At 48.1% G+C, this 26,012-nt stretch overlaps 24 non-coding genes across 24 annotated transcripts; all 24 read left to right on the top strand.

Moving 5' to 3' along the window:
• Positions 1–1,223: 1,223 nt before the first annotated feature.
• trnac-gca (transfer RNA cysteine (anticodon GCA)) lies at positions 1,224–1,295 on the top strand. Its single transcript has one exon. It is a non-coding gene; the product is annotated as a tRNA-Cys (tRNA).
• A 994-nt stretch (positions 1,296–2,289) lies between these two features.
• On the top strand, positions 2,290–2,361 carry trnac-gca (transfer RNA cysteine (anticodon GCA)). The gene has a single exon. It is a non-coding gene; the product is annotated as a tRNA-Cys (tRNA).
• Positions 2,362–2,828: 467 nt separating this feature from the next.
• On the top strand, positions 2,829–2,900 carry trnac-gca (transfer RNA cysteine (anticodon GCA)). Its single transcript has one exon. It is a non-coding gene; the product is annotated as a tRNA-Cys (tRNA).
• A 1,520-nt stretch (positions 2,901–4,420) lies between these two features.
• On the top strand, positions 4,421–4,492 carry trnac-gca (transfer RNA cysteine (anticodon GCA)). Its single transcript has one exon. It is a non-coding gene; the product is annotated as a tRNA-Cys (tRNA).
• A 994-nt stretch (positions 4,493–5,486) lies between these two features.
• Positions 5,487–5,558, top strand: trnac-gca (transfer RNA cysteine (anticodon GCA)). The gene has a single exon. It is a non-coding gene; the product is annotated as a tRNA-Cys (tRNA).
• A 467-nt stretch (positions 5,559–6,025) lies between these two features.
• On the top strand, positions 6,026–6,097 carry trnac-gca (transfer RNA cysteine (anticodon GCA)). Its single transcript has one exon. It is a non-coding gene; the product is annotated as a tRNA-Cys (tRNA).
• Positions 6,098–7,617: 1,520 nt separating this feature from the next.
• trnac-gca (transfer RNA cysteine (anticodon GCA)) lies at positions 7,618–7,689 on the top strand. Its single transcript has one exon. It is a non-coding gene; the product is annotated as a tRNA-Cys (tRNA).
• A 994-nt stretch (positions 7,690–8,683) lies between these two features.
• Positions 8,684–8,755, top strand: trnac-gca (transfer RNA cysteine (anticodon GCA)). Its single transcript has one exon. It is a non-coding gene; the product is annotated as a tRNA-Cys (tRNA).
• Positions 8,756–9,222: 467 nt separating this feature from the next.
• Positions 9,223–9,294, top strand: trnac-gca (transfer RNA cysteine (anticodon GCA)). Its single transcript has one exon. It is a non-coding gene; the product is annotated as a tRNA-Cys (tRNA).
• A 993-nt stretch (positions 9,295–10,287) lies between these two features.
• On the top strand, positions 10,288–10,359 carry trnac-gca (transfer RNA cysteine (anticodon GCA)). Its single transcript has one exon. It is a non-coding gene; the product is annotated as a tRNA-Cys (tRNA).
• Positions 10,360–11,365: 1,006 nt separating this feature from the next.
• trnac-gca (transfer RNA cysteine (anticodon GCA)) lies at positions 11,366–11,437 on the top strand. The gene has a single exon. It is a non-coding gene; the product is annotated as a tRNA-Cys (tRNA).
• A 1,006-nt stretch (positions 11,438–12,443) lies between these two features.
• Positions 12,444–12,515, top strand: trnac-gca (transfer RNA cysteine (anticodon GCA)). The gene has a single exon. It is a non-coding gene; the product is annotated as a tRNA-Cys (tRNA).
• Positions 12,516–13,497: 982 nt separating this feature from the next.
• Positions 13,498–13,569, top strand: trnac-gca (transfer RNA cysteine (anticodon GCA)). Its single transcript has one exon. It is a non-coding gene; the product is annotated as a tRNA-Cys (tRNA).
• A 1,522-nt stretch (positions 13,570–15,091) lies between these two features.
• trnac-gca (transfer RNA cysteine (anticodon GCA)) lies at positions 15,092–15,163 on the top strand. Its single transcript has one exon. It is a non-coding gene; the product is annotated as a tRNA-Cys (tRNA).
• Positions 15,164–16,158: 995 nt separating this feature from the next.
• Positions 16,159–16,230, top strand: trnac-gca (transfer RNA cysteine (anticodon GCA)). The gene has a single exon. It is a non-coding gene; the product is annotated as a tRNA-Cys (tRNA).
• A 982-nt stretch (positions 16,231–17,212) lies between these two features.
• Positions 17,213–17,284, top strand: trnac-gca (transfer RNA cysteine (anticodon GCA)). Its single transcript has one exon. It is a non-coding gene; the product is annotated as a tRNA-Cys (tRNA).
• A 456-nt stretch (positions 17,285–17,740) lies between these two features.
• Positions 17,741–17,812, top strand: trnac-gca (transfer RNA cysteine (anticodon GCA)). Its single transcript has one exon. It is a non-coding gene; the product is annotated as a tRNA-Cys (tRNA).
• A 994-nt stretch (positions 17,813–18,806) lies between these two features.
• On the top strand, positions 18,807–18,878 carry trnac-gca (transfer RNA cysteine (anticodon GCA)). Its single transcript has one exon. It is a non-coding gene; the product is annotated as a tRNA-Cys (tRNA).
• Positions 18,879–19,873: 995 nt separating this feature from the next.
• On the top strand, positions 19,874–19,945 carry trnac-gca (transfer RNA cysteine (anticodon GCA)). Its single transcript has one exon. It is a non-coding gene; the product is annotated as a tRNA-Cys (tRNA).
• A 467-nt stretch (positions 19,946–20,412) lies between these two features.
• Positions 20,413–20,484, top strand: trnac-gca (transfer RNA cysteine (anticodon GCA)). Its single transcript has one exon. It is a non-coding gene; the product is annotated as a tRNA-Cys (tRNA).
• Positions 20,485–21,477: 993 nt separating this feature from the next.
• On the top strand, positions 21,478–21,549 carry trnac-gca (transfer RNA cysteine (anticodon GCA)). The gene has a single exon. It is a non-coding gene; the product is annotated as a tRNA-Cys (tRNA).
• A 1,006-nt stretch (positions 21,550–22,555) lies between these two features.
• On the top strand, positions 22,556–22,627 carry trnac-gca (transfer RNA cysteine (anticodon GCA)). The gene has a single exon. It is a non-coding gene; the product is annotated as a tRNA-Cys (tRNA).
• A 1,006-nt stretch (positions 22,628–23,633) lies between these two features.
• trnac-gca (transfer RNA cysteine (anticodon GCA)) lies at positions 23,634–23,705 on the top strand. The gene has a single exon. It is a non-coding gene; the product is annotated as a tRNA-Cys (tRNA).
• Positions 23,706–24,687: 982 nt separating this feature from the next.
• trnac-gca (transfer RNA cysteine (anticodon GCA)) lies at positions 24,688–24,759 on the top strand. Its single transcript has one exon. It is a non-coding gene; the product is annotated as a tRNA-Cys (tRNA).
• Positions 24,760–26,012: the final 1,253 nt, after the last annotated feature.

The following is a 26,012-nucleotide window of genomic DNA, read 5'->3' as shown; positions in this document are numbered from 1 at the left end:
TTTCCGATGCAAATGCCATTGAAGTCAGACAGTCATTTTGGAGTTAGGTTCCACATACAAAACATCTGTGCTGCACGTAAACTGATGAAAGGCGCAGACAAGAGAGTTGTTTTAGACAATTGTCATTGTAGTATGTGGAAAGTGTAAACATGCACCGCCCTTTTCTCGTGGGAGTCTAGCTCAGTGGTAGAGCATTTGACTGCAGATCCAGAGGTCCCCAGTTCAAATCTGGGTGCCCCCTTTATACAAGCAACTTCCCTGCACTGGAGCGGTTTTTCAAGTAACTGCCGTTGCCCATCCTGCACAGGAAACACTGAAGGAGGGGTGTTTTGCTACCACAGCAAGGTTCCTTCTTTGATGAACACCTCAAAGACACGAAGATCCGTGTTGCATCGTGAGATGTTGCAAAACATGCACTGCAGCGCCGAAACGAGAGCATGAAAGCATTGCACGTGCATACGGTCAGCGCCGAGGTCATCGGAGCAATATCTTCCGTCCATCTGGACTCTACCACTCAGCCATTTCCATTTCCGATGCAAATGCCATTGAAGTCAGACAGTCATTTTGGAGTTAGGTTCCACATACAAAACATCTGTGCTGCACGTAAACTGTTGAAAGGCGCAGACAAGAGAGTTGTTTTAGACAATTGTCACTGTAGTATGTGGAAAGTGTAAACATGCACCGCAGTTTTCTGTTGGGGGTATAGCTCAGTGGTAGAGCATTTTACTGCAGATCAAGAGGTCCCCAGTTCAAATCTGGGTGCCCCCTTCATAGAAGCAACTTCCCGGCACTGGAGCGGCTTTTCAAGTAACTGCCGTTGCCCATCCTGCACAGGAAACACTGAAGGAGGGGTGTTTTGCTACCACAGCAAGGTTCCTTCTACGATGAACACCTCAAAGACACAAAGATCCGTGTTGCATCGTGAGATGTTGCAAAACATGCACTGCAGCGCCGAAACGAGAGCATGAAAGCATTGCACGTGCATACGGTCAGCGCCGAGGTCATCGGAGCAATATCTTCCGTCCATCTGGACTCTCCCACTCAGCCATTTCCATTTCCTATGCAAATGCCATTGAAGTCAGACAGTCATTTTGGAGTTAGGTTCCACATACAAAACATCTGTACTGCACGTAAACTGTTGAAAGGCACAGACAACAGAGTTGTTTCAGACAATTGTCACTGTAGTATGTGGAAAGTGTAAACATGCACCGCAGTTTTCCGTTGGGGGTATAGCTCAGTGGTAGAGCATTTGACTGCAGATCAAGAGGTCCCCAGTTCAAATCTGGGTGCCCCCTTTATACAAGCAACTTCCCTGCACTGGAGCGGCTTTTCAAGTAACTGCCGTTGCCCATCCTGCACAGGAAACACTGAAGGAGGGGTGTTTTGCTACCACATCAAGGTTCCTTCTTTGATGAACACCTCAAAGACACGAAGATCCGTGTTGCATCGTGAGATGTTGCAAAACATGCACTGCAGCGCCGAAACGAGAGCATGAAAGCATTGCACGTGCATACGGTCAGCGCCGAGGTCATCGGAGCAATATCTTCCGTCCATCTGGACTCTACCACTCAGCCATTTCCATTTCCGATGCAAATGCCATTGAAGTCAGACAGTCATTTTGGAGTTACGTGCCACATACAAAACATCTGTGCTGCACGTAAACTGTTGAAAGGCGCAGACAAGAGAGTTGTTTTAGACAATTGTCACTGTAGTATGTGGAAAGTGTAAACATGCACCGCAGTTTTCTGTTGGGGGTATAGCTCAGTGGTAGAGCATTTTACTGCAGATCAAGAGGTCCCCAGTTCAAATCTGGGTGCCCCCTTCATAGAAGCAACTTCCCGGCACTGGAGCGGCTTTTCAAGTAACTGCCGTTGCCCATCCTGCACAGGAAACACTGAAGGAGGGGTGTTTTGCTACCACAGCAAGGTTCCTTCTATGATGAACACCTCAAAGACACAAAGATCCGTGTTGCATCGTGAGATGTTGCAAAACATGCACTGCAGCCCCGAAACGAGAGCATGAAAGCGTTGCACGTACATACGGTCAGCGCGGATGCACTCGATGAGTGCATCTGCGCAATATCTTCCGTCCATCTGAACTCTACCACTCAGCCATTTCCATTTCCGATGCAAATGCCATTGAAGTCAGACAGTCATTTTGGAGTTAGGTTCCACATACAAAACATCTGGGCTGCACGTAAACTGTTGAAAGGCACAGACAAAAGAGTTGTTTTCGACAATTGTCACTGTAGTGTGTGGAAAGTATAAACATGCACCGCAGTTTTCCATTGGGGGTATAGCTCAGTGGTAGAGCATTTGACTGCAGATCAAGAGGTCCCCAGTTCAAATCTGGGTGCCCCCTTTATACAAGCAACTTCCCTGCACTGGAGCGGCTTTTCAAGTAACTGCCGTTGCCCATCCTGCACAGGAAACACTGAAGGAGGGGTGTTTTGCTACCACAGCAAGGTTCCTTCTATGATGAACACCTCAAAGACTCAAAGATCCGTGGTGCATCGTGAGATGTTGCAAAACATGCACTGCAGCCCCGAAACGAGAGCATGAAAGCGTTGCACGTACATACGGTCAGCGCGGATGCACTCTATGAGTGCATCTGCGCAATATCTTCCGTCCATCTGAACTCTACCACTCAGCCATTTCCAGTTCCGATGCAAATGCCATTGAAGTCAGACAGTCATTTTGGAGTTAGGTTCCACATACAAAACATCTGTGCTGCACGTAAACTGTTGAAAGGCACAGACAAAAGAGTTGTTTTCGACAATTGTCACTGTAGTGTGTGGAAAGTATAAACATGCACCGCAGTTTTCCGTTGGGGGTATAGCTCAGTGGTAGAGCATTTGACTGCAGATCAAAAGGTCCCCAGTTCAAATCTGGGTGCCCCCTTTTCCAAGCAACTTCCCGACACTGGAGCGGCTTTTCAAGTAACTGCCGTTGCCCCTCCTGCACAGGAAACACTGAAGGAGGGGTGTTTTGCTACCACAGCAAGGTTCCTTCCACGATGAACACCTCAAAGACTCAAAGATCCGTGGTGCATCGTGAGATGTTGCAAAACATGCACTGCAGCGCAGAAACGAGAGCATGAAAGCGTTGCACGTGCATACGGTCAGCGCGGATGCACTCTATGAGTGCATCTGCGCAATATCTTCCGTCCATCTGAACTCTACCACTCAGCCATTTCCATTTCCGATGCAAATGCCATTGAAGTCAGACAGTCATTTTGGAGTTAGGTTCCACATACAAAACATCTGTGCTGCACGTAAACTGATGAAAGGCGCAGACAAGAGAGTTGTTTTAGACAATTGTCATTGTAGTATGTGGAAAGTGTAAACATGCACCGCCCTTTTCTCGTGGGAGTCTAGCTCAGTGGTAGAGCATTTGACTGCAGATCCAGAGGTCCCCAGTTCAAATCTGGGTGCCCCCTTTATACAAGCAACTTCCCTGCACTGGAGCGGCTTTTCAAGTAACTGCCGTTGCCCATCCTGCACAGGAAACACTGAAGGAGGGGTGTTTTGCTACCACAGCAAGGTTCCTTCTTTGATGAACACCTCAAAGACACGAAGATCCGTGTTGCATCGTGAGATGTTGCAAAACATGCACTGCAGCGCCGAAACGAGAGCATGAAAGCATTGCACGTGCATACGGTCAGCGCCGAGGTCATCGGAGCAATATCTTCCGTCCATCTGGACTCTACCACTCAGCCATTTCCATTTCCGATGCAAATGCCATTGAAGTCAGACAGTCATTTTGGAGTTAGGTTCCACATACAAAACATCTGTGCTGCACGTAAACTGTTGAAAGGCGCAGACAAGAGAGTTGTTTTAGACAATTGTCACTGTAGTATGTGGAAAGTGTAAACATGCACCGCAGTTTTCTGTTGGGGGTATAGCTCAGTGGTAGAGCATTTTACTGCAGATCAAGAGGTCCCCAGTTCAAATCTGGGTGCCCCCTTCATAGAAGCAACTTCCCGGCACTGGAGCGGCTTTTCAAGTAACTGCCGTTGCCCATCCTGCACAGGAAACACTGAAGGAGGGGTGTTTTGCTACCACAGCAAGGTTCCTTCTACGATGAACACCTCAAAGACACAAAGATCCGTGTTGCATCGTGAGATGTTGCAAAACATGCACTGCAGCGCCGAAACGAGAGCATGAAAGCATTGCACGTGCATACGGTCAGCGCCGAGGTCATCGGAGCAATATCTTCCGTCCATCTGGACTCTACCACTCAGCCATTTCCATTTCCTATGCAAATGCCATTGAAGTCAGACAGTCATTTTGGAGTTAGGTTCCACATACAAAACATCTGTACTGCACGTAAACTGTTGAAAGGCACAGACAACAGAGTTGTTTCAGACAATTGTCACTGTAGTATGTGGAAAGTGTAAACATGCACCGCAGTTTTCCGTTGGGGGTATAGCTCAGTGGTAGAGCATTTGACTGCAGATCAAGAGGTCCCCAGTTCAAATCTGGGTGCCCCCTTTATACAAGCAACTTCCCTGCACTGGAGCGGCTTTTCAAGTAACTGCCGTTGCCCATCCTGCACAGGAAACACTGAAGGAGGGGTGTTTTGCTACCACATCAAGGTTCCTTCTTTGATGAACACCTCAAAGACACGAAGATCCGTGTTGCATCGTGAGATGTTGCAAAACATGCACTGCAGCGCCGAAACGAGAGCATGAAAGCATTGCACGTGCATACGGTCAGCGCCGAGGTCATCGGAGCAATATCTTCCGTCCATCTGGACTCTACCACTCAGCCATTTCCATTTCCGATGCAAATGCCATTGAAGTCAGACAGTCATTTTGGAGTTACGTGCCACATACAAAACATCTGTGCTGCACGTAAACTGTTGAAAGGCGCAGACAAGAGAGTTGTTTTAGACAATTGTCACTGTAGTATGTGGAAAGTGTAAACATGCACCGCAGTTTTCTGTTGGGGGTATAGCTCAGTGGTAGAGCATTTTACTGCAGATCAAGAGGTCCCCAGTTCAAATCTGGGTGCCCCCTTCATAGAAGCAACTTCCCGGCACTGGAGCGGCTTTTCAAGTAACTGCCGTTGCCCATCCTGCACAGGAAACACTGAAGGAGGGGTGTTTTGCTACCACAGCAAGGTTCCTTCTATGATGAACACCTCAAAGACACAAAGATCCGTGTTGCATCGTGAGATGTTGCAAAACATGCACTGCAGCCCCGAAACGAGAGCATGAAAGCGTTGCACGTACATACGGTCAGCGCGGATGCACTCGATGAGTGCATCTGCGCAATATCTTCCGTCCATCTGAACTCTACCACTCAGCCATTTCCATTTCCGATGCAAATGCCATTGAAGTCAGACAGTCATTTTGGAGTTAGGTTCCACATACAAAACATCTGGGCTGCACGTAAACTGTTGAAAGGCACAGACAAAAGAGTTGTTTTCGACAATTGTCACTGTAGTGTGTGGAAAGTATAAACATGCACCGCAGTTTTCCATTGGGGGTATAGCTCAGTGGTAGAGCATTTGACTGCAGATCAAGAGGTCCCCAGTTCAAATCTGGGTGCCCCCTTTATACAAGCAACTTCCCTGCACTGGAGCGGCTTTTCAAGTAACTGCCGTTGCCCATCCTGCACAGGAAACACTGAAGGAGGGGTGTTTTGCTACCACAGCAAGGTTCCTTCTATGATGAACACCTCAAAGACTCAAAGATCCGTGGTGCATCGTGAGATGTTGCAAAACATGCACTGCAGCCCCGAAACGAGAGCATGAAAGCGTTGCACGTACATACGGTCAGCGCGGATGCACTCTATGAGTGCATCTGCGCAATATCTTCCGTCCATCTGAACTCTACCACTCAGCCATTTCCAGTTCCGATGCAAATGCCATTGAAGTCAGACAGTCATTTTGGAGTTAGGTTCCACATACAAAACATCTGTGCTGCACGTAAACTGTTGAAAGGCACAGACAAAAGAGTTGTTTTCGACAATTGTCACTGTAGTGTGTGGAAAGTATAAACATGCACCGCAGTTTTCCGTTGGGGGTATAGCTCAGTGGTAGAGCATTTGACTGCAGATCAAAAGGTCCCCAGTTCAAATCTGGGTGCCCCCTTTTCCAAGCAACTTCCCGACACTGGAGCGGCTTTTCAAGTAACTGCCGTTGCCCCTCCTGCACAGGAAACACTGAAGGAGGGGTGTTTTGCTACCACAGCAAGGTTCCTTCCACGATGAACACCTCAAAGACTCAAAGATCCGTGGTGCATCGTGAGATGTTGCAAAACATGCACTGCAGCGCAGAAACGAGAGCATGAAAGCGTTGCACGTGCATACGGTCAGCGCGGATGCACTCTATGAGTGCATCTGCGCAATATCTTCCGTCCATCTGAACTCTACCACTCAGCCATTTCCATTTCCGATGCAAATGCCATTGAAGTCAGACAGTCATTTTGGAGTTAGGTTCCACATACAAAACATCTGTGCTGCACGTAAACTGATGAAAGGCGCAGACAAGAGAGTTGTTTTAGACAATTGTCATTGTAGTATGTGGAAAGTGTAAACATGCACCGCCCTTTTCTCGTGGGAGTCTAGCTCAGTGGTAGAGCATTTGACTGCAGATCCAGAGGTCCCCAGTTCAAATCTGGGTGCCCCCTTTATACAAGCAACTTCCCTGCACTGGAGCGGCTTTTCAAGTAACTGCCGTTGCCCATCCTGCACAGGAAACACTGAAGGAGGGGTGTTTTGCTACCACAGCAAGGTTCCTTCTTTGATGAACACCTCAAAGACACGAAGATCCGTGTTGCATCGTGAGATGTTGCAAAACATGCACTGCAGCGCCGAAACGAGAGCATGAAAGCATTGCACGTGCATACGGTCAGCGCCGAGGTCATCGGAGCAATATCTTCCGTCCATCTGGACTCTACCACTCAGCCATTTCCATTTCCGATGCAAATGCCATTGAAGTCAGACAGTCATTTTGGAGTTAGGTTCCACATACAAAACATCTGTGCTGCACGTAAACTGTTGAAAGGCGCAGACAAGAGAGTTGTTTTAGACAATTGTCACTGTAGTATGTGGAAAGTGTAAACATGCACCGCAGTTTTCTGTTGGGGGTATAGCTCAGTGGTAGAGCATTTTACTGCAGATCAAGAGGTCCCCAGTTCAAATCTGGGTGCCCCCTTCATAGAAGCAACTTCCCGGCACTGGAGCGGCTTTTCAAGTAACTGCCGTTGCCCATCCTGCACAGGAAACACTGAAGGAGGGGTGTTTTGCTACCACAGCAAGGTTCCTTCTACGATGAACACCTCAAAGACACAAAGATCCGTGTTGCATCGTGAGATGTTGCAAAACATGCACTGCAGCGCCGAAACGAGAGCATGAAAGCATTGCACGTGCATACGGTCAGCGCCGAGGTCATCGGAGCAATATCTTCCGTCCATCTGGACTCTACCACTCAGCCATTTCCATTTCCTATGCAAATGCCATTGAAGTCAGACAGTCATTTTGGAGTTAGGTTCCACATACAAAACATCTGTACTGCACGTAAACTGTTGAAAGGCACAGACAACAGAGTTGTTTCAGACAATTGTCACTGTAGTATGTGGAAAGTGTAAACATGCACCGCAGTTTTCCGTTGGGGGTATAGCTCAGTGGTAGAGCATTTGACTGCAGATCAAGAGGTCCCCAGTTCAAATCTGGGTGCCCCCTTTATACAAGCAACTTCCCTGCACTGGAGCGGCTTTTCAAGTAACTGCCGTTGCCCATCCTGCACAGGAAACACTGAAGGAGGGGTGTTTTGCTACCACATCAAGGTTCCTTCTTTGATGAACACCTCAAAGACACGAAGATCCGTGTTGCATCGTGAGATGTTGCAAAACATGCACTGCAGCGCCGAAACGAGAGCATGAAAGCATTGCACGTGCATACGGTCAGCGCCGAGGTCATCGGAGCAATATCTTCCGTCCATCTGGACTCTACCACTCAGCCATTTCCATTTCCGATGCAAATGCCATTGAAGTCAGACAGTCATTTTGGAGTTACGTGCCACATACAAAACATCTGTGCTGCACGTAAACTGTTGAAAGGCGCAGACAAGAGAGTTGTTTTAGACAATTGTCACTGTAGTATGTGGAAAGTGTAAACATGCACCGCAGTTTTCTGTTGGGGGTATAGCTCAGTGGTAGAGCATTTTACTGCAGATCAAGAGGTCCCCAGTTCAAATCTGGGTGCCCCCTTCATAGAAGCAACTTCCCGGCACTGGAGCGGCTTTTCAAGTAACTGCCGTTGCCCATCCTGCACAGGAAACACTGAAGGAGGGGTGTTTTGCTACCACAGCAAGGTTCCTTCTATGATGAACACCTCAAAGACACAAAGATCCGTGTTGCATCGTGAGATGTTGCAAAACATGCACTGCAGCCCCGAAACGAGAGCATGAAAGCGTTGCACGTACATACGGTCAGCGCGGATGCACTCGATGAGTGCATCTGCGCAATATCTTCCGTCCATCTGAACTCTACCACTCAGCCATTTCCATTTCCGATGCAAATGCCATTGAAGTCAGACAGTCATTTTGGAGTTAGGTTCCACATACAAAACATCTGGGCTGCACGTAAACTGTTGAAAGGCACAGACAAAAGAGTTGTTTTCGACAATTGTCACTGTAGTGTGTGGAAAGTATAAACATGCACCGCAGTTTTCCATTGGGGGTATAGCTCAGTGGTAGAGCATTTGACTGCAGATCAAGAGGTCCCCAGTTCAAATCTGGGTGCCCCCTTTATACAAGCAACTTCCCTGCACTGGAGCGGCTTTTCAAGTAACTGCCGTTGCCCATCCTGCACAGGAAACACTGAAGGAGGGGTGTTTTGCTACCACAGCAAGGTTCCTTCTATGATGAACACCTCAAAGACTCAAAGATCCGTGGTGCATCGTGAGATGTTGCAAAACATGCACTGCAGCCCCGAAACGAGAGCATGAAAGCGTTGCACGTACATACGGTCAGCGCTGATGCACTCTATGAGTGCATCTGCGCAATATCTTCCGTCCATCTGAACTCTACCACTCAGCCATTTCCAGTTCCGATGCAAATGCCATTGAAGTCAGACAGTCATTTTGGAGTTAGGTTCCACATACAAAACATCTGTGCTGCACGTAAACTGTTGAAAGGCACAGACAAAAGAGTTGTTTTCGACAATTGTCACTGTAGTGTGTGGAAAGTATAAACATGCACCGCAGTTTTCCGTTGGGGGTATAGCTCAGTGGTAGAGCATTTGACTGCAGATCAAAAGGTCCCCAGTTCAAATCTGGGTGCCCCCTTTTCCAAGCAACTTCCCGACACTGGAGCGGCTTTTCAAGTAACTGCCGTTGCCCCTCCTGCACAGGAAACACTGAAGGAGGGGTGTTTTGCTACCACAGCAAGGTTCCTTCCACGATGAACACCTCAAAGACTCAAAGATCCGTGGTGCATCGTGAGATGTTGCAAAACATGCACTGCAGCGCAGAAACGAGAGCATGAAAGCGTTGCACGTGCATACGGTCAGCGCGGATGCACTCTATGAGTGCATCTGCGCAATATCTTCCGTCCATCTGAACTCTACCACTCAGCCATTTCCATTTCCGATGCAAATGCCATTGAAGTCAGACAGTCATTTTGGAGTTAGGTTCCACATACAAAACATCTGTGCTGCACGTAAACTGATGAAAGGCGCAGACAAGAGAGTTGTTTTAGACAATTGTCATTGTAGTATGTGGAAAGTGTAAACATGCACCGCCCTTTTCTCGTGGGAGTCTAGCTCAGTGGTAGAGCATTTGACTGCAGATCCAGAGGTCCCCAGTTCAAATCTGGGTGCCCCCTTTACACAAGCAACTTCCCTGCACTGGAGCGGCTTTTCAAGTAACTGCCGTTGCCCATCCTGCACAGGAAACACTGAAGGAGGGGTGTTTTGCTACCACAGCAAGGTTCCTTCTTTGATGAACACCTCAAAGACACGAAGATCCGTGTTGCATCGTGAGATGTTGCAAAACATGCACTGCAGCGCCGAAACGAGAGCATGAAAGCATTGCACGTGCATACGGTCAGCGCCGAGGTCATCGGAGCAATATCTTCCGTCCATCTGGACTCTACCACTCAGCCATTTCCATTTCCGATGCAAATGCCATTGAAGTCAGACAGTCATTTTGGAGTTAGGTTCCACATACAAAACATCTGTGCTGCACGTAAACTGTTGAAAGGCGCAGACAAGAGAGTTGTTTTAGACAATTGTCACTGTAGTATGTGGAAAGTGTAAACATGCACCGCAGTTTTCTGTTGGGGGTATAGCTCAGTGGTAGAGCATTTGACTGCAGATCAAGAGGTCCCCAGTTCAAATCTGGGTGCCCCCTTCATAGAAGCAACTTCCCGGCACTGGAGCGGCTTTTCAAGTAACTGCAGTTGCCCATCCTGCACAGGAAACACTGAAGGAGGGGTGTTTTGCTACCACAGCAAGGTTCCTTCTACGATGAACACCTCAAAGACACAAAGATCCGTGTTGCATCGTGAGATGTTGCAAAACATGCACTGCAGCCCCGAAACGAGAGCATGAAAGCGTTGCACGTACATACGGTCAGCGCGGATGCACTCTATGAGTGCATCTGCGCAATATCTTCCGTCCATCTGAACTCTACCACTCAGCCATTTCCAGTTCCGATGCAAATGCCATTGAAGTCAGACAGTCATTTTGGAGTTAGGTTCCACATACAAAACATCTGTGCTGCACGTAAACTGTTGAAAGGCGCAGACAAGAGAGTTGTTTTAGACAATTGTCACTGTAGTATGTGGAAAGTGTAAACATGCACCGCAGTTTTCTGTTGGGGGTATAGCTCAGTGGTAGAGCATTTTACTGCAGATCAAGAGGTCCCCAGTTCAAATCTGGGTGCCCCCTTGATACAAGCAACTTCCCTGCACTGGAGCGGCTTTTCAAGTAACTGCCGTTGCCCATCCTGCACAGGAAACACTGAAGGAGGGGTGTTTTGCTACCACAGCAAGGTTCCTTCTACGATGAACACCTCAAAGACACGAAGATCCGTGTTGCATCGTGAGATGTTGCAAAACATGCACTGCAGCGCTGAAACGAGAGCATGAAAGCATCGCACGTGCACATGGTCAGCGCGGATGCACTCGATGAGTGCATCTGCGCAATATCTTCCGTCCATCTGAACTCTACCACTCAGCCATTTCCATTTCCGATGCAAATGCCATTGAAGTCAGACAGTCATTTTGGAGTTAGGTTCCACATACAAAACATCTGTGCTGCACGTAAACTGTTGTAAGGCACAGACAAGAGAGTTGTTTTCGACAATTGTCACTGTAGTATGTGGAAAGTGTAAACATGCACCGCAGTTTTCCGGTGGGGGTATAGCTCAGTGGTCGAGCATTTGACTGCAGATCAAGAGGTCCCCAGTTCAAATCTGGGTGCCCCCTTTATACAAGCAACTTCCCTGCACTGGAGCGGCTTTTCAAGTAACTGCCGTTGCCCATCCTGCACAGGAAACACTGAAGGAGGGGTGTTTTGCTACCACAGCAAGGTTCCTTCCACGATGAACACCTCAAAGACTCAAAGATCCGTGGTGCATCGTGAGATGTTGCAAAACATGCACTGCATCGCAGAAACGAGAGCATGAAAGCGTTGCACGTGCATACGGTCAGCGCGGATGCACTCTATGAGTGCATCTGCGCAATATCTTCCGTCCATCTGAACTCTAACACTCAGCCATTTCCATTTCCGATGCAAATGCCATTGAAGTCAGACAGTCATTTTGGAGTTAGGTTCCACATACAAAACATCTGTGCTGCACGTAAACTGATGAAAGGCGCAGACAAGAGAGTTGTTTTAGACAATTGTCACTGTAGTATGTGGAAAGTGTAAACATGCACCGCAGTTTCCTGTTGGGGGTATAGCTCAGTGGTAGAGCATTTTACTGCAGATCAAGAGGTCCCCAGTTCAAATCTGGGTGCCCCCTTCATAGAAGCAACTTCCCGGCACTGGAGCGGCTTTTCAAGTAACTGCCGTTGCCCATCCTGCACAGGAAACACTGAAGGAGGGGTGTTTTGCTACCACAGCAAGGTTCCTTCTATGATGAACACTTCAAAGACACAAAGATCCGTGTTGCATCGTGAGATGTTGCAAAACATGCACTGCAGCCCCGAAACGAGAGCATGAAAGCGTTGCACGTGCATATGGTCAGCGCGGATGCACTCGATGAGTGCATCTGCGCAATATCTTCCGTCCATCTGAACTCTACCACTCAGCCATTTCCATTTCCGATGCAAATGCCATTGAAGTCAGACAGTCATTTTGGAGTTAGGTTCCACATACAAAACATCTGTGCTGCACGTAAACTGTTGAAAGGCACAGACAAAAGAGTTGTTTTCGACAATTGTCACTGTAGTGTGTGGAAAGTATAAACATGCACCACAGTTTTCCGTTGGGGGTATAGCTCAGTGGTAGAGCATTTGACTGCAGATCAAGAGGTCCCCAGTTCAAATCTGGGTGCCCCCTTTTCCAAGCAACTTCCCGACACTGGAGCGGCTTTTCAAGTAACTGCCGTTGCCCCTCCTGCACAGGAAACACTGAAGGAGGGGTGTTTTGCTACCACAGCAAGGTTCCTTCTACGATGAACACCTCAAAGACGCGAAGATCCGTGTTGCATCGTGAGATGTTGCAAAACATGCACTGCATCGCAGAAACGAGAGCATGAAAGCGTTGCACGTGCATACGGTCAGCGCGGATGCACTCTATGAGTGCATCTGCGCAATATCTTCCGTCCATCACTCAGCCATTTCCATTTCTGATGCAAATGCCATTGAAGTCAGACAGTCATTTTGGAGTTAGGTTCCACATACAAAACATATGTGCTGCACGTAAACTGTTGAAAGGCACAGACAACAGAGTTGTTTTAGACAATTGTCACTGTAGTTTGTGGAAAGTGTAAACATGCACCGCCCTTTTCTCATGGGAGTCTAGCTCAGTGGTAGAGCATTTGACTGCAGATCCAGAGGTCCCCAGTTCAAATCTGGGTGCCCCCTTTATACAAGCAACTTCCCTGCACTGGAGCGGCTTTTCAAGTAACTGCCGTTGCCCATCCTGCACAGGAAACACTGAAGGAGGGGTGTTTTGCTACCACAGCAAGGTTCCTTCTTTGATGAACACCTCAAAGACACGAAGATCCGTGTTGCATCGTGAGATGTTGCAAAACATGCACTGCAGCGCCGAAACGAGAGCATGAAAGCATTGCACGTGCATACGGTCAGCGCCGAGGTCATCGGAGCAATATCTTCCGTCCATCTGGACTCTACCACTCAGCCATTTCCATTTCCGATGCAAATGCCATTGAAGTCAGACAGTCATTTTGGAGTTAGGTTCCACATACAAAACATCTGTGCTGCACGTAAACTGTTGAAAGGCGCAGACAAGAGAGTTGTTTTAGACAATTGTCACTGTAGTATGTGGAAAGTGTAAACATGCACCGCAGTTTTCTGTTGGGGGTATAGCTCAGTGGTAGAGCATTTGACTGCAGATCAAGAGGTCCCCAGTTCAAATCTGGGTGCCCCCTTCATAGAAGCAACTTCCCGGCACTGGAGCGGCTTTTCAAGTAACTGCAGTTGCCCATCCTGCACAGGAAACACTGAAGGAGGGGTGTTTTGCTACCACAGCAAGGTTCCTTCTACGATGAACACCTCAAAGACACAAAGATCCGTGTTGCATCGTGAGATGTTGCAAAACATGCACTGCAGCCCCGAAACGAGAGCATGAATGCGTTGCACGTACATACGGTCAGCGCGGATGCACTCGATGAGTGCATCTGCGCAATATCTTACGTCCACCACTCAGCCATTTCCAGTTCCGATGCAAATGCCATTGAAGTCAGACAGTCATTTTGGAGTTAGGTTCCACATACAAAACATCTGTGCTGCACGTAAACTGTTGAAAGGCGCAGACAAGAGAGTTGTTTTAGACAATTGTCACTGTAGTATGTGGAAAGTGTAAACATGCACCGCAGTTTTCTGTTGGGGGTGTAGCTCAGTGGTAGAGCATTTGACGGCAGATCAAGAGGTCCCCAGTTCAAATCTGGGTGCCCCCTTTTTCAAGCAACTTCCCGACACTGGAGCGGCTTTTCAAGTAACTGCCGTTGCCCCTCCTGCACAGGAAACACTGAAGGAGGGGTGTTTTGCTACCACAGCAAGGTTCCTTCTACGATGAACACCTCAAAGACACGAAGATCCGTGTTGCATCGTGAGATGTTGCAAAACATGCACTGCATCGCAGAAACGAGAGCATGAAAGCGTTGCACGTGCATACGGTCAGCGCGGATGCACTCTATGAGTGCATCTGCGCAATATCTTCCGTCCATCTGAACTCTACCACTCAGCCATTTCCATTTCCGATGCAAATGCCATTGAAGTCAGACAGTCATTTTGGAGTTAGGTTCCACATACAAAACATCTGTGCTGCACGTAAACTGATGAAAGGCGCAGACAAGAGAGTTGTTTTAGACAATTGTCATTGTAGTATGTGGAAAGTGTAAACATGCACCGCCCTTTTCTCGTGGGAGTCTAGCTCAGTGGTAGAGCATTTGACTGCAGATCCAGAGGTTCCCCATTTCAAATCTGGGTGCCCCCTTTATACAAGCAACTTCCCTGCACTGGAGCGGCTTTTCAAGTAACTGCCGTTGCCCATCCTGCACAGGAAACACTGAAGGAGGGGTGTTTTGCTACCACAGCAAGGTTCCTTCTTTGATGAACACCTCAAAGACACGAAGATCCGTGTTGCATCGTGAGATGTTGCAAAACATGCACTGCAGCGCCGAAACGAGAGCATGAAAGCATTGCACGTGCATACGGTCAGCGCCGAGGTCATCGGAGCAATATCTTCCGTCCATCTGGACTCTACCACTCAGCCATTTCCATTTCCGATGCAAATGCCATTGAAGTCAGACAGTCATTTTGGAGTTAGGTTCCACATACAAAACATCTGTGCTGCACGTAAACTGTTGAAAGGCGCAGACAAGAGAGTTGTTTTAGACAATTGTCACTGTAGTATGTGGAAAGTGTAAACATGCACCGCAGTTTTCTGTTGGGGGTATAGCTCAGTGGTAGAGCATTTGACTGCAGATCAAGAGGTCCCCAGTTCAAATCTGGGTGCCCCCTTCATAGAAGCAACTTCCCGGCACTGGAGCGGCTTTTCAAGTAACTGCAGTTGCCCATCCTGCACAGGAAACACTGAAGGAGGGGTGTTTTGCTACCACAGCAAGGTTCCTTCTACGATGAACACCTCAAAGACACAAAGATCCGTGTTGCATCGTGAGATGTTGCAAAACATGCACTGCAGCCCCGAAACGAGAGCATGAATGCGTTGCACGTACATACGGTCAGCGCGGATGCACTCGATGAGTGCATCTGCGCAATATCTTACGTCCACCACTCAGCCATTTCCAGTTCCGATGCAAATGCCATTGAAGTCAGACAGTCATTTTGGAGTTAGGTTCCACATACAAAACATCTGTGCTGCACGTAAACTGATGAAAGGCGCAGACAAGAGAGTTGTTTTAGACAATTGTCACTGTAGTATGTGGAAAGTGTAAACATGCACCGCAGTTTCCTGTTGGGGGTATAGCTCAGTGGTAGAGCATTTTACTGCAGATCAAGAGGTCCCCAGTTCAAATCTGGGTGCCCCCTTCATAGAAGCAACTTCCCGGCACTGGAGCGGCTTTTCAAGTAACTGCCGTTGCCCATCCTGCACAGGAAACACTGAAGGAGGGGTGTTTTGCTACCACAGCAAGGTTCCTTCTATGATGAACACTTCAAAGACACAAAGATCCGTGTTGCATCGTGAGATGTTGCAAAACATGCACTGCAGCCCCGAAACGAGAGCATGAAAGCGTTGCACGTGCATATGGTCAGCGCGGATGCACTCGATGAGTGCATCTGCGCAATATCTTCCGTCCATCTGAACTCTACCACTCAGCCATTTCCATTTCCGATGCAAATGCCATTGAAGTCAGACAGTCATTTTGGAGTTAGGTTCCACATACAAAACATCTGTGCTGCACGTAAACTGTTGAAAGGCACAGACAAAAGAGTTGTTTTCGACAATTGTCACTGTAGTGTGTGGAAAGTATAAACATGCACCGCAGTTTTCCGTTGGGGGTATAGCTCAGTGGTAGAGCATTTGACTGCAGATCAAGAGGTCCCCAGTTCAAATCTGGGTGCCCCCTTTTCCAAGCAACTTCCCGACACTGGAGCGGCTTTTCAAGTAACTGCCGTTGCCCCTCCTGCACAGGAAACACTGAAGGAGGGGTGTTTTGCTACCACAGCAAGGTTCCTTCTACGATGAACACCTCAAAGACGCGAAGATCCGTGTTGCATCGTGAGATGTTGCAAAACATGCACTGCATCGCAGAAACGAGAGCATGAAAGCGTTGCACGTGCATACGGTCAGCGCGGATGCACTCTATGAGTGCATCTGCGCAATATCTTCCGTCCATCACTCAGCCATTTCCATTTCTGATGCAAATGCCATTGAAGTCAGACAGTCATTTTGGAGTTAGGTTCCACATACAAAACATATGTGCTGCACGTAAACTGTTGAAAGGCACAGACAACAGAGTTGTTTTAGACAATTGTCACTGTAGTTTGTGGAAAGTGTAAACATGCACCGCCCTTTTCTCATGGGAGTCTAGCTCAGTGGTAGAGCATTTGACTGCAGATCCAGAGGTCCCCAGTTCAAATCTGGGTGCCCCCTTTATACAAGCAACTTCCCTGCACTGGAGCGGCTTTTCAAGTAACTGCCGTTGCCCATCCTGCACAGGAAACACTGAAGGAGGGGTGTTTTGCTACCACAGCAAGGTTCCTTCTTTGATGAACACCTCAAAGACACGAAGATCCGTGTTGCATCGTGAGATGTTGCAAAACATGCACTGCAGCGCCGAAACGAGAGCATGAAAGCATTGCACGTGCATACGGTCAGCGCCGAGGTCATCGGAGCAATATCTTCCGTCCATCTGGACTCTACCACTCAGCCATTTCCATTTCCGATGCAAATGCCATTGAAGTCAGACAGTCATTTTGGAGTTAGGTTCCACATACAAAACATCTGTGCTGCACGTAAACTGTTGAAAGGCGCAGACAAGAGAGTTGTTTTAGACAATTGTCACTGTAGTATGTGGAAAGTGTAAACATGCACCGCAGTTTTCTGTTGGGGGTATAGCTCAGTGGTAGAGCATTTGACTGCAGATCAAGAGGTCCCCAGTTCAAATCTGGGTGCCCCCTTCATAGAAGCAACTTCCCGGCACTGGAGCGGCTTTTCAAGTAACTGCAGTTGCCCATCCTGCACAGGAAACACTGAAGGAGGGGTGTTTTGCTACCACAGCAAGGTTCCTTCTACGATGAACACCTCAAAGACACAAAGATCCGTGTTGCATCGTGAGATGTTGCAAAACATGCACTGCAGCCCCGAAACGAGAGCATGAATGCGTTGCACGTACATACGGTCAGCGCGGATGCACTCGATGAGTGCATCTGCGCAATATCTTACGTCCACCACTCAGCCATTTCCAGTTCCGATGCAAATGCCATTGAAGTCAGACAGTCATTTTGGAGTTAGGTTCCACATACAAAACATCTGTGCTGCACGTAAACTGTTGAAAGGCGCAGACAAGAGAGTTGTTTTAGACAATTGTCACTGTAGTATGTGGAAAGTGTAAACATGCACCGCAGTTTTCTGTTGGGGGTGTAGCTCAGTGGTAGAGCATTTGACTGCAGATCAAGAGGTCCCCAGTTCAAATCTGGGTGCCCCCTTTTTCAAGCAACTTCCCGACACTGGAGCGGCTTTTCAAGTAACTGCCGTTGCCCCTCCTGCACAGGAAACACTGAAGGAGGGGTGTTTTGCTACCACAGCAAGGTTCCTTCTACGATGAACACCTCAAAGACACGAAGATCCGTGTTGCATCGTGAGATGTTGCAAAACATGCACTGCATCGCAGAAACGAGAGCATGAAAGCGTTGCACGTGCATACGGTCAGCGCGGATGCACTCTATGAGTGCATCTGCGCAATATCTTCCGTCCATCTGAACTCTACCACTCAGCCATTTCCATTTCCGATGCAAATGCCATTGAAGTCAGACAGTCATTTTGGAGTTAGGTTCCACATACAAAACATCTGTGCTGCACGTAAACTGATGAAAGGCGCAGACAAGAGAGTTGTTTTAGACAATTGTCATTGTAGTATGTGGAAAGTGTAAACATGCACCGCCCTTTTCTCGTGGGAGTCTAGCTCAGTGGTAGAGCATTTGACTGCAGATCCAGAGGTTCCCCATTTCAAATCTGGGTGCCCCCTTTATACAAGCAACTTCCCTGCACTGGAGCGGCTTTTCAAGTAACTGCCGTTGCCCATCCTGCACAGGAAACACTGAAGGAGGGGTGTTTTGCTACCACAGCAAGGTTCCTTCTTTGATGAACACCTCAAAGACACGAAGATCCGTGTTGCATCGTGAGATGTTGCAAAACATGCACTGCAGCGCCGAAACGAGAGCATGAAAGCATTGCACGTGCATACGGTCAGCGCCGAGGTCATCGGAGCAATATCTTCCGTCCATCTGGACTCTACCACTCAGCCATTTCCATTTCCGATGCAAATGCCATTGAAGTCAGACAGTCATTTTGGAGTTAGGTTCCACATACAAAACATCTGTGCTGCACGTAAACTGTTGAAAGGCGCAGACAAGAGAGTTGTTTTAGACAATTGTCACTGTAGTATGTGGAAAGTGTAAACATGCACCGCAGTTTTCTGTTGGGGGTATAGCTCAGTGGTAGAGCATTTGACTGCAGATCAAGAGGTCCCCAGTTCAAATCTGGGTGCCCCCTTCATAGAAGCAACTTCCCGGCACTGGAGCGGCTTTTCAAGTAACTGCAGTTGCCCATCCTGCACAGGAAACACTGAAGGAGGGGTGTTTTGCTACCACAGCAAGGTTCCTTCTACGATGAACACCTCAAAGACACAAAGATCCGTGTTGCATCGTGAGATGTTGCAAAACATGCACTGCAGCCCCGAAACGAGAGCATGAATGCGTTGCACGTACATACGGTCAGCGCGGATGCACTCGATGAGTGCATCTGCGCAATATCTTACGTCCACCACTCAGCCATTTCCAGTTCCGATGCAAATGCCATTGAAGTCAGACAGTCATTTTGGAGTTAGGTTCCACATACAAAACATCTGTGCTGCACGTAAACTGATGAAAGGCGCAGACAAGAGAGTTGTTTTAGACAATTGTCACTGTAGTATGTGGAAAGTGTAAACATGCACCGCAGTTTCCTGTTGGGGGTATAGCTCAGTGGTAGAGCATTTTACTGCAGATCAAGAGGTCCCCAGTTCAAATCTGGGTGCCCCCTTCATAGAAGCAACTTCCCGGCACTGGAGCGGCTTTTCAAGTAACTGCCGTTGCCCATCCTGCACAGGAAACACTGAAGGAGGGGTGTTTTGCTACCACAGCAAGGTTCCTTCTATGATGAACACTTCAAAGACACAAAGATCCGTGTTGCATCGTGAGATGTTGCAAAACATGCACTGCAGCCCCGAAACGAGAGCATGAAAGCGTTGCACGTGCATATGGTCAGCGCGGATGCACTCGATGAGTGCATCTGCGCAATATCTTCCGTCCATCTGAACTCTACCACTCAGCCATTTCCATTTCCGATGCAAATGCCATTGAAGTCAGACAGTCATTTTGGAGTTAGGTTCCACATACAAAACATCTGTGCTGCACGTAAACTGTTGAAAGGCACAGACAAAAGAGTTGTTTTCGACAATTGTCACTGTAGTGTGTGGAAAGTATAAACATGCACCGCAGTTTTCCATTGGGGGTATAGCTCAGTGGTAGAGCATTTGACTGCAGATCAAGAGGTCCCCAGTTCAAATCTGGGTGCCCCCTTTATACAAGCAACTTCCCTGCACTGGAGCGGCTTTTCAAGTAACTGCCGTTGCCCATCCTGCACAGGAAACACTGAAGGAGGGGTGTTTTGCTACCACAGCAAGGTTCCTTCTATGATGAACACCTCAAAGACTCAAAGATCCGTGGTGCATCGTGAGATGTTGCAAAACATGCACTGCAGCCCCGAAACGAGAGCATGAAAGCGTTGCACGTACATACGGTCAGCGCTGATGCACTCTATGAGTGCATCTGCGCAATATCTTCCGTCCATCTGAACTCTACCACTCAGCCATTTCCAGTTCCGATGCAAATGCCATTGAAGTCAGACAGTCATTTTGGAGTTAGGTTCCACATACAAAACATCTGTGCTGCACGTAAACTGTTGAAAGGCACAGACAAAAGAGTTGTTTTCGACAATTGTCACTGTAGTGTGTGGAAAGTATAAACATGCACCGCAGTTTTCCGTTGGGGGTATAGCTCAGTGGTAGAGCATTTGACTGCAGATCAAAAGGTCCCCAGTTCAAATCTGGGTGCCCCCTTTTCCAAGCAACTTCCCGACACTGGAGCGGCTTTTCAAGTAACTGCCGTTGCCCCTCCTGCACAGGAAACACTGAAGGAGGGGTGTTTTGCTACCACAGCAAGGTTCCTTCCACGATGAACACCTCAAAGACTCAAAGATCCGTGGTGCATCGTGAGATGTTGCAAAACATGCACTGCAGCGCAGAAACGAGAGCATGAAAGCGTTGCACGTGCATACGGTCAGCGCGGATGCACTCTATGAGTGCATCTGCGCAATATCTTCCGTCCATCTGAACTCTACCACTCAGCCATTTCCATTTCCGATGCAAATGCCATTGAAGTCAGACAGTCATTTTGGAGTTAGGTTCCACATACAAAACATCTGTGCTGCACGTAAACTGATGAAAGGCGCAGACAAGAGAGTTGTTTTAGACAATTGTCATTGTAGTATGTGGAAAGTGTAAACATGCACCGCCCTTTTCTCGTGGGAGTCTAGCTCAGTGGTAGAGCATTTGACTGCAGATCCAGAGGTCCCCAGTTCAAATCTGGGTGCCCCCTTTACACAAGCAACTTCCCTGCACTGGAGCGGCTTTTCAAGTAACTGCCGTTGCCCATCCTGCACAGGAAACACTGAAGGAGGGGTGTTTTGCTACCACAGCAAGGTTCCTTCTTTGATGAACACCTCAAAGACACGAAGATCCGTGTTGCATCGTGAGATGTTGCAAAACATGCACTGCAGCGCCGAAACGAGAGCATGAAAGCATTGCACGTGCATACGGTCAGCGCCGAGGTCATCGGAGCAATATCTTCCGTCCATCTGGACTCTACCACTCAGCCATTTCCATTTCCGATGCAAATGCCATTGAAGTCAGACAGTCATTTTGGAGTTAGGTTCCACATACAAAACATCTGTGCTGCACGTAAACTGTTGAAAGGCGCAGACAAGAGAGTTGTTTTAGACAATTGTCACTGTAGTATGTGGAAAGTGTAAACATGCACCGCAGTTTTCTGTTGGGGGTATAGCTCAGTGGTAGAGCATTTGACTGCAGATCAAGAGGTCCCCAGTTCAAATCTGGGTGCCCCCTTCATAGAAGCAACTTCCCGGCACTGGAGCGGCTTTTCAAGTAACTGCAGTTGCCCATCCTGCACAGGAAACACTGAAGGAGGGGTGTTTTGCTACCACAGCAAGGTTCCTTCTACGATGAACACCTCAAAGACACAAAGATCCGTGTTGCATCGTGAGATGTTGCAAAACATGCACTGCAGCCCCGAAACGAGAGCATGAAAGCGTTGCACGTACATACGGTCAGCGCGGATGCACTCTATGAGTGCATCTGCGCAATATCTTCCGTCCATCTGAACTCTACCACTCAGCCATTTCCAGTTCCGATGCAAATGCCATTGAAGTCAGACAGTCATTTTGGAGTTAGGTTCCACATACAAAACATCTGTGCTGCACGTAAACTGTTGAAAGGCGCAGACAAGAGAGTTGTTTTAGACAATTGTCACTGTAGTATGTGGAAAGTGTAAACATGCACCGCAGTTTTCTGTTGGGGGTATAGCTCAGTGGTAGAGCATTTTACTGCAGATCAAGAGGTCCCCAGTTCAAATCTGGGTGCCCCCTTGATACAAGCAACTTCCCTGCACTGGAGCGGCTTTTCAAGTAACTGCCGTTGCCCATCCTGCACAGGAAACACTGAAGGAGGGGTGTTTTGCTACCACAGCAAGGTTCCTTCTACGATGAACACCTCAAAGACACGAAGATCCGTGTTGCATCGTGAGATGTTGCAAAACATGCACTGCAGCGCTGAAACGAGAGCATGAAAGCATCGCACGTGCACATGGTCAGCGCGGATGCACTCGATGAGTGCATCTGCGCAATATCTTCCGTCCATCTGAACTCTACCACTCAGCCATTTCCATTTCCGATGCAAATGCCATTGAAGTCAGACAGTCATTTTGGAGTTAGGTTCCACATACAAAACATCTGTGCTGCACGTAAACTGTTGTAAGGCACAGACAAGAGAGTTGTTTTCGACAATTGTCACTGTAGTATGTGGAAAGTGTAAACATGCACCGCAGTTTTCCGGTGGGGGTATAGCTCAGTGGTCGAGCATTTGACTGCAGATCAAGAGGTCCCCAGTTCAAATCTGGGTGCCCCCTTTATACAAGCAACTTCCCTGCACTGGAGCGGCTTTTCAAGTAACTGCCGTTGCCCATCCTGCACAGGAAACACTGAAGGAGGGGTGTTTTGCTACCACAGCAAGGTTCCTTCCACGATGAACACCTCAAAGACTCAAAGATCCGTGGTGCATCGTGAGATGTTGCAAAACATGCACTGCATCGCAGAAACGAGAGCATGAAAGCGTTGCACGTGCATACGGTCAGCGCGGATGCACTCTATGAGTGCATCTGCGCAATATCTTCCGTCCATCTGAACTCTAACACTCAGCCATTTCCATTTCCGATGCAAATGCCATTGAAGTCAGACAGTCATTTTGGAGTTAGGTTCCACATACAAAACATCTGTGCTGCACGTAAACTGATGAAAGGCGCAGACAAGAGAGTTGTTTTAGACAATTGTCACTGTAGTATGTGGAAAGTGTAAACATGCACCGCAGTTTCCTGTTGGGGGTATAGCTCAGTGGTAGAGCATTTTACTGCAGATCAAGAGGTCCCCAGTTCAAATCTGGGTGCCCCCTTCATAGAAGCAACTTCCCGGCACTGGAGCGGCTTTTCAAGTAACTGCCGTTGCCCATCCTGCACAGGAAACACTGAAGGAGGGGTGTTTTGCTACCACAGCAAGGTTCCTTCTATGATGAACACTTCAAAGACACAAAGATCCGTGTTGCATCGTGAGATGTTGCAAAACATGCACTGCAGCCCCGAAACGAGAGCATGAAAGCGTTGCACGTGCATATGGTCAGCGCGGATGCACTCGATGAGTGCATCTGCGCAATATCTTCCGTCCATCTGAACTCTACCACTCAGCCATTTCCATTTCCGATGCAAATGCCATTGAAGTCAGACAGTCATTTTGGAGTTAGGTTCCACATACAAAACATCTGTGCTGCACGTAAACTGTTGAAAGGCACAGACAAAAGAGTTGTTTTCGACAATTGTCACTGTAGTGTGTGGAAAGTATAAACATGCACCACAGTTTTCCGTTGGGGGTATAGCTCAGTGGTAGAGCATTTGACTGCAGATCAAGAGGTCCCCAGTTCAAATCTGGGTGCCCCCTTTTCCAAGCAACTTCCCGACACTGGAGCGGCTTTTCAAGTAACTGCCGTTGCCCCTCCTGCACAGGAAACACTGAAGGAGGGGTGTTTTGCTACCACAGCAAGGTTCCTTCTACGATGAACACCTCAAAGACGCGAAGATCCGTGTTGCATCGTGAGATGTTGCAAAACATGCACTGCATCGCAGAAACGAGAGCATGAAAGCGTTGCACGTGCATACGGTCAGCGCGGATGCACTCTATGAGTGCATCTGCGCAATATCTTCCGTCCATCACTCAGCCATTTCCATTTCTGATGCAAATGCCATTGAAGTCAGACAGTCATTTTGGAGTTAGGTTCCACATACAAAACATATGTGCTGCACGTAAACTGTTGAAAGGCACAGACAACAGAGTTGTTTTAGACAATTGTCACTGTAGTTTGTGGAAAGTGTAAACATGCACCGCCCTTTTCTCATGGGAGTCTAGCTCAGTGGTAGAGCATTTGACTGCAGATCCAGAGGTCCCCAGTTCAAATCTGGGTGCCCCCTTTATACAAGCAACTTCCCTGCACTGGAGCGGCTTTTCAAGTAACTGCCGTTGCCCATCCTGCACAGGAAACACTGAAGGAGGGGTGTTTTGCTACCACAGCAAGGTTCCTTCTTTGATGAACACCTCAAAGACACGAAGATCCGTGTTGCATCGTGAGATGTTGCAAAACATGCACTGCAGCGCCGAAACGAGAGCATGAAAGCATTGCACGTGCATACGGTCAGCGCCGAGGTCATCGGAGCAATATCTTCCGTCCATCTGGACTCTACCACTCAGCCATTTCCATTTCCGATGCAAATGCCATTGAAGTCAGACAGTCATTTTGGAGTTAGGTTCCACATACAAAACATCTGTGCTGCACGTAAACTGTTGAAAGGCGCAGACAAGAGAGTTGTTTTAGACAATTGTCACTGTAGTATGTGGAAAGTGTAAACATGCACCGCAGTTTTCTGTTGGGGGTATAGCTCAGTGGTAGAGCATTTGACTGCAGATCAAGAGGTCCCCAGTTCAAATCTGGGTGCCCCCTTCATAGAAGCAACTTCCCGGCACTGGAGCGGCTTTTCAAGTAACTGCAGTTGCCCATCCTGCACAGGAAACACTGAAGGAGGGGTGTTTTGCTACCACAGCAAGGTTCCTTCTACGATGAACACCTCAAAGACACAAAGATCCGTGTTGCATCGTGAGATGTTGCAAAACATGCACTGCAGCCCCGAAACGAGAGCATGAATGCGTTGCACGTACATACGGTCAGCGCGGATGCACTCGATGAGTGCATCTGCGCAATATCTTACGTCCACCACTCAGCCATTTCCAGTTCCGATGCAAATGCCATTGAAGTCAGACAGTCATTTTGGAGTTAGGTTCCACATACAAAACATCTGTGCTGCACGTAAACTGTTGAAAGGCGCAGACAAGAGAGTTGTTTTAGACAATTGTCACTGTAGTATGTGGAAAGTGTAAACATGCACCGCAGTTTTCTGTTGGGGGTGTAGCTCAGTGGTAGAGCATTTGACGGCAGATCAAGAGGTCCCCAGTTCAAATCTGGGTGCCCCCTTTTTCAAGCAACTTCCCGACACTGGAGCGGCTTTTCAAGTAACTGCCGTTGCCCCTCCTGCACAGGAAACACTGAAGGAGGGGTGTTTTGCTACCACAGCAAGGTTCCTTCTACGATGAACACCTCAAAGACACGAAGATCCGTGTTGCATCGTGAGATGTTGCAAAACATGCACTGCATCGCAGAAACGAGAGCATGAAAGCGTTGCACGTGCATACGGTCAGCGCGGATGCACTCTATGAGTGCATCTGCGCAATATCTTCCGTCCATCTGAACTCTACCACTCAGCCATTTCCATTTCCGATGCAAATGCCATTGAAGTCAGACAGTCATTTTGGAGTTAGGTTCCACATACAAAACATCTGTGCTGCACGTAAACTGATGAAAGGCGCAGACAAGAGAGTTGTTTTAGACAATTGTCATTGTAGTATGTGGAAAGTGTAAACATGCACCGCCCTTTTCTCGTGGGAGTCTAGCTCAGTGGTAGAGCATTTGACTGCAGATCCAGAGGTTCCCCATTTCAAATCTGGGTGCCCCCTTTATACAAGCAACTTCCCTGCACTGGAGCGGCTTTTCAAGTAACTGCCGTTGCCCATCCTGCACAGGAAACACTGAAGGAGGGGTGTTTTGCTACCACAGCAAGGTTCCTTCTTTGATGAACACCTCAAAGACACGAAGATCCGTGTTGCATCGTGAGATGTTGCAAAACATGCACTGCAGCGCCG

This window comes from Chiloscyllium punctatum, chromosome 42 (genome assembly GCF_047496795.1).
Source record: "Chiloscyllium punctatum isolate Juve2018m chromosome 42, sChiPun1.3, whole genome shotgun sequence".
In the NCBI taxonomy this organism is placed as follows: Eukaryota; Metazoa; Chordata; class Chondrichthyes; order Orectolobiformes; family Hemiscylliidae; genus Chiloscyllium; species Chiloscyllium punctatum.
Note: the sequence above shows the minus strand (reverse complement) of the source record. Positions and strands in the feature narration are given on the sequence as shown.